Source organism: Physella acuta, unplaced genomic scaffold (assembly GCF_028476545.2).
Source record: "Physella acuta isolate Inbredline_101_S28 unplaced genomic scaffold, ASM2847654v3 ptg001096l, whole genome shotgun sequence".
Taxonomy (NCBI): domain Eukaryota; kingdom Metazoa; phylum Mollusca; class Gastropoda; family Physidae; genus Physella; species Physella acuta.
Genome location: NW_026732613.1, coordinates 3,393 through 10,281, shown reverse-complemented (window position 1 = coordinate 10,281; position 6,889 = coordinate 3,393). Strand labels below are relative to the sequence as shown.

General features: G+C 33.0%; 1 pseudogene; it reads right to left on the bottom strand.

Annotated features, from left to right (window-relative positions):
• Positions 1-6,207: 6,207 nt before the first annotated feature.
• Positions 6,208-6,598, bottom strand: LOC131955710 (protein IWS1 homolog; annotated as a pseudogene).
• Between the last annotated feature and the right edge of the window lie 291 nt (positions 6,599-6,889).

Sequence of the window (6,889 nt, the reverse complement as noted above, 5' to 3'; positions counted from 1 at the left end):
TGTTTACAAATGTATCTATACTTTAATGTTTTTTGAATGATTACTTTTAAAACAATAATACTTTTAGTTTTACAAAATTTATTTTATTTAAACTAATTTATTAATGCAGTTGTTTCCCTTGTATTTAAAAAAGTGAAATAGTGTGCCCATGGTTGTGATTCAGATTAAACTTTAATTAACATTTAAATACATTTAACAAGACAATTTTAAATAGCTTCATTATTTTTCTTTTGGTTATTGTTAAAATAGTTTTTAAAAAAATCCAAAGTTTAAATCTAAATTACTATTAGTAAAAAAAAGTTAACAAGATATGTAGGCCTTACTTCCACATTTTTATGGTCAGTTTTTTGTTCTTAGTTTTAATTTTATAAAATGTTTGTCTATTAATACATTTGCTAACTTTTGGGAAATGGGTTTACAAATATTATTTTATTACACTTATCATAAGGTTGTGGTTTTGATTTTCAATAAAAAAAATTTTTAATCACAATAGTTTTGTTACTGTGATCTCACTGATAATTAAGTTTTTTTGTTTTATGTGAGTGTGGCCTAGAAGATTGTTACTGTAAGAAGTTTTGTGAAGTTAAACTTTTAAATTAACTTTGTAACAACAGCGTGATTTACCATACATCATTCCCAATATGTGTACTCCCCCCAATACATACATGCACACATCACAACATGTGCTTGTGTTCGAGCCCATTATTTCCTCTAAACATGAAAGTCTCTCACACCTTGCTTTCTTTAGAATGCACCCTTTGCTGAATAAAAATATACACTAATATGTAAACCAATGGTAGAAACCAAAAAAGTAATAGGTGAATTTAACAAGTTGGTTTCTTGTAGAAGAATGTAGTCTGTTGAAAGTGAGATTATTAGGTCTGCTTTCCCCCCTCCCCGATATGGTAATTATTGTGAGTTGTCGTATGTTAGCCTTTTTCCCACGTTTTCTTTAACTTGCTTTCTCTGTGTGTTTGTCTTTCCAATCCAATCTTGCGATCGAAATTTCTGGCACTTCCCAGTTAGCTAGCGCGCTGAAATTTTCAGGGAAGCTTTGTTTTGGATGACAATTGAATATTCTATTGTTTTTATTACTAAATTAATCCATGGAAACATTTTATTGATCATTTTAGACCGCTATATAATTGTACCAAAAAACGTGGGGAAAAAGGGACATTACCCAGTAACTGTAATTTGATGAAAACAAGGTTCGGCACTCCCCCTCTTTTTGCTTATTGAGTAGTTGTCACGCGGTGTTTGTGTACAAACAACCATAACCTAACAACTGGTGGCCAGTATGGGGGAGACTATATGGTCGAGTGGTTGGGCACACGATTGCTATCCCACTCGACACGGGTTCAAATCTATGTTTTCTAGTCAGTAACGTATTCACACAACGTGTTTTTTACGAGGGTTCTTTTTTACGAGTTGTCTTCGTTTACCCAAAAAAAAAGTGAAAAGATAAAATCGATAGCAAGATTTTAATGCAAACAAACAGACAAAGACTAAAAAGTAGAAAATAATAATCATTAAAAAAGTTTTTAAAAAACCCACGTTTTCTGATTGAACTAAAAAGTAGAAAATAAATACTATACATCACAATAATGCAAGCGATCACTCTACTATAAGCGATGAAAAACGTGGGGCGCCGTGATTTTCTTACAGTTTCTAATACTGTTGACTCTCTATAAGCTCCCTAATAAAAGTCAATAGTATTATCTAATCAATAGTAATATAACTTTTACTTCGGCGCCCCACGTTTTTGATAGCTTATAGTAGAGTGATCGCTTGCATTATTGTGATGTATAGTATTTATTTTCTACTTTTTAGTTCAATCAGAAAACGTGGGTTTTTTAAAAACTTTTTTAATGATTATTATTGTTGTACTGGCCATTCTTGTTGATAATAATATAAGATAGCTGAATTTATCTATTTGTTGTTTTTCTCAGTGCGTTGTTTTGGTGAGCCACTGCAGGGCGGTGGTCGCTTGCCTGAGCCACTATTGTTTTGTGGGGAGTTAATATTTTGTTTTCTCTTTTTTTTTCTCTTTTTTGTTGTTGCTTCAGACATGTAATTTACAGTGTCAGTTTGCCTTGCCATTTTTGCTTTAGTATTCCAGTTTTCATCATCGGCTTGTGAGGACTGATACTCATTTGCAATAGTTATACTTCTTTCTAAAAGGTACTTTCATTCATTTAACTGATTAACTTATACATAATACAAAAAGTCTAATTACAATTATATTTTAAAACCTGAAAATGCAAATGTGTAATTAAATGGTGATTCAGTGCTCTGTTGAATAGAATTTTTTTTTTTTTTGGTGGGGTGGGTTGAGAGGGTATGATATGGGCTCATGACTAGATCTGAACTAAATTTGGGAGTAAAGAAAAAATAATCTTATAAATATCATAAGCACTGGATGACACGCAGAGTACAATGAAACACATCAAATCAAACATTCTTCCCACATTTTTATAAATAAATTTATTTTCAAATTTAATCATAAATAATAATAAATTCAAAATGTATTTTGTAGTTTCAAGCAGTTTCAAAGACATGATCATAAATTGTAAACATAGTTTTTCCCCCCTTCTATTACTGCTTTCCCCTTCCAGCCAGGGGTTTAGGCAGTAGGAGTAGGTTGCATTTTAATTAAATTATCCTTATGATACATCTTAATTTTAAAACAACTCATATTTTAACACATCTTAAGTTTAGAACAACGCACATTTTAACACATCTAAATTTTAACACATCCATTTTCTGATATCTTAAGGTTTATGGTTGCTTAAATTGGGGTAAACGAGGGGGGGGGGGAGGGGGGAAGGGGGGGGGGGGTGAATACATGCTGGGGAGATAATGCAGATCGTCTATAGCAGGGGTCGGCAACCTGCGGCTCGCGAGCCGCATGCGGCTCTTTTGATATCAAGATGCGGCTCTCCAGCTCCTTGAACAAATACTAATCTTAATAAAAAAATAAAATATTTGAAATAAAAAAAATGTTAGTGGCTCTTTAAAACGAGGGAAGTTTTGAAAATTGTAACTTTTGGCTCTTCTGCTTCAAAAGGTTGCCGACCCCTGGTCTATAGAATAATTATTGAGAATGATCTGGGGGTGGGGGGTTTGGTATTTTGATCTGATCTGGAAACTTTTTAAAAACTACTGTAATTACCGTTTTTGTGTACATAGTAACACAATTAAGTGTGGTGTATTATAAATACGAAAAGAATAGTTGTAAATTTAAAGTGTACCATTAAAAATATAAAGTTTGTTTTCAATGTAATATAAGAATTTTTTTTATTAGGATTCAATATGTTTGAACAATATTTTATGTAACAGTTTTTATAGTAAAAACTGTAGGTAATGTTTGATATAATATTTTTATTTACACTTTTATTTGCTCCAGAAAATATTTTATAAGTATCTCCCTTTATTCAATTTCATTTAAATAATTCTTGTAAATGGGAGGTAATCAGTTGTTACTATAATTGACATTAATTATTTTTTTTCATATTTGCGTATCTTGACCGTGATGTATTTGTGAGTGAGGGAGGTGAATATCGTTTGCACATAAAAACGATCTGAAACATACCCAGGGGAGTAATCTAGGTGATGTGTTCTATTTTTCCACACGATCAACTGGTGTCGCGTATCGTACTACTATATTAACAAGTAGTCTAAGTTGTACAAGTATGTTTACAGGCAGTCCAAACTGTACAAGTATGTTTACATGTATAAGAAAGCATGACAAATAAATAAGTAGGTTACAAAATAGAACAAAAAAATAATAGGCATTAAACTTAAACATACAGGTAATATAGACAAGGGTTAAGGAAAAAAGTACCGATTTTACATCTTAAATCCACTGTTTATACATCTTAGTCATTTTCGGACTAGTTCAGATGGGACGACGTGGCCTAGCGGTAGAGCGCTAGACTGCTAATGCGAAGTCTCGAGTTTGAATTCATTCTGCAGAACGTCCGTGAGTCCACCCAGCTCTGATGGGTACCTATCTCACGTTAGTGAGAGCAAAGTTCTGACCACGCTATCCCTTCATATGCCAAGGTCACTGAAACAGATGAACTCTACTTCATCTGCCCCCATGGGCCAGAACGGGAAAAGATGATGTGTTTACAGCTTAGAGCTGATGTAAATTTAGGTTTAAAAGAAAATAATATTCCCAGTAGCAGAGATGGCATGTGAATAGAATGAGATACCTCAAATCAGACATTCTAACCTGCAATCAGCTGTTTTCACAACAACGCTCCTTCTGAGATGACTGTTTTTGTTTTTAAATTGGAAGTTTAGTCAACTTTAAAAGATAAAAGTATAAATTAAAGAAGTACATTAAAGAAGAAAAGAAGAAATTGAAAATGGCACAAAGTAAATTAAAGTGATAATTAGGAGATAATTAGACTTCTTTCTTACATAGTAGGGTCAAGGGGGGGGGGGGGGTGTACGGACCGAACGAGGTGACGACGATTCGAATAAAAGTGTAATTTACTGTCAAAACAATGTTTTATCCTGTTAAAATACAGATTTGGAGGAGGGGGGGGTGGTTGGACCAAATTAAATACTCTTTTTTTAAAAATGTGCCACAAACAAGCGCTTTGAAATATTGCATTTACAACTACCACACTTTAAGTTAATAAATTAAACAAAAAAAAATGCATCCTTGCAAATGAAAGGACTAGGTAGGTTTCAGACTGGTAAAAGTATTTGTTCTACAATCATTTTTTTAAAAGTATGGATTGTGGTTTTTCACTCACATATTTTAGAAAGAAAAAGTCTTGTACTGAAAAAAAAAGTCATAGAACATAAGAAGATATCGTCTTCGTCCCAACTTTCCAAACTTCTCTAGTCATTTTGTAAGCTTTGTCTTTGAGCTGCCTTTTCTTGTTCTCCCCAAGGCTTTATTACATTATACATCCCGTCTTTCTTTTGAATCCCGCCCATGAATCGGGCGAAAAGTAGGTTACACATGATGGGGTAGTGACTATCTGTTTTACAATTGGGGCACAACATCCTTTTCTCTGAGAAGTGGATAACTGCCACCTATGCCGCCCATTCAGCATATTTAAATCTTATTAAGTGAGGTATTCTTTATTTTTCCATGTTGGGATTAATAATAAATTCATAGTTGTTCCCTCGGTCTTCGGTCTTGATGTTTGGGGTGGTCCCCTTTTCACAGGCCCTCAAGGGCTGTTTCCAGTTCAGCTTTACTAATATAGAGGGGGGGACACATCGCAGTGTACCTTTAACACAGTTCTTATTGTCTACAGGAGTGACGCTTACTCTTATTAACCTCTGGGTCCTTTCATTGGTTAGTGTCTTTGGCTCGTAGAATTCAGTGATCATGAGACTCTCGTAAATTTTCCTTGAACCCAATGTGGCATACCAAACATTCACTTCTCCATAGTTATAGACCCTTTTGAACTCCTGGCAACCTGAAATTTTTATCAAATTGAGTTTGAAATTCAGCATTTGTTATCGTGTTTAACCAACGGCCTTGAATGATTGTAATTTCTACCGTATTTGCTTCGTGGTAGAAGGCTTTGAAACCTGGTATGCAGACATCAAAGAACAAGTTATCTTCATCCATTCTTTGTTTTTGTGATTTGGCCCACCAGGACCAAAATACACTCAGCAAATTTCAATTGTTTTTTTTAGTATGAAAAATCACCTTACAAATGAAGTCCACACAGCGAAATAAAAACACGCAGATTAAATTAAGATAACAAGGGTATCTCTAATGAATCACTGTCATTAAGATATATATTTTGAAAAAAAAATTGTGACGAATAAAATATTAAAAGTTGAAATATACGGAGCACTATATACAAACACATGCTACGTCGGCCATCCAATATTAATTCTTATTGAACATATACATTGGTAATGATTTAAAAAGTGAGAAGAGATCAGTGACTTAGGACTTAGTCTGTTTTGAAATTCTTTTTTATTTTTCTCTATTTTTTTTTTAAATCCCTTGATTTATAGGGAACCAAAATTTGATTAAATAGTTTAAAAAAAAAATACATTAAGATGTTTATTACAAGAACAGTACAAATGATGAGAACCATGATGAAGTGTACAACCTGACTATAAATATCTCAGTTTTTTCCTGATCATGATGATAAACACATTTTTACAAGTTTGTGATTAAGTTCAAAATGAAAAGGAAAAAAAATTATATATATAATAGAACTAAGCAAATTCAGTTGTTTCTGTGGTGCCATTCGATGATTCATTTGAGTCTGTCTTTGCCTTTTTCTTCGGACTTTCATCTTCTGCATCTTCACTTTCTTTTTCATCTACTGATCGCTTTTCTGCCGTTGTTTCTTCTTGTTTTTGATTCTGTCTCTTCTGAGCTAGCATTTTCATTTGTATTTTCTTCTGAATCTTTTGTTTTTGTGTTTTCTTCTGTTTGTTCTTCTGCTTCAGCATCAGCCTCATCAGCTTTGCCTTTCACATCTTCAACTGTCTTTGCTACAATTGGCTCTGTTGTCTCTTTGTTTCTGACTCAACAGCAACATCATCCTTTGTTCCAGGCATTGTAAAATTGTGTGGTTTTCAGCGGACGACGACAGAAACGCTGTTGTTCTTTCCACGATTAAATAGTATTTTGACATCTCGTCTCTATAACACTAAAGAAAGTTACAAGTCAAAAGTACAATAATTTGATCTGGATTGAACATGTAAAAGAAAAGAATTCGTAAAAATAATGTTTTTTGTTCTCAAAATTAAATCTATAAAACATTAAGATGTAATACTTTTGAAGTAAACTATGTATTAATGCTATTTTTCTACTATAGACGTCACAATTGCTGTTATAGAAAAAAGCAATTTCATAATAACTTTAACTTTTCAAAATTAAACTAGTGTAGAA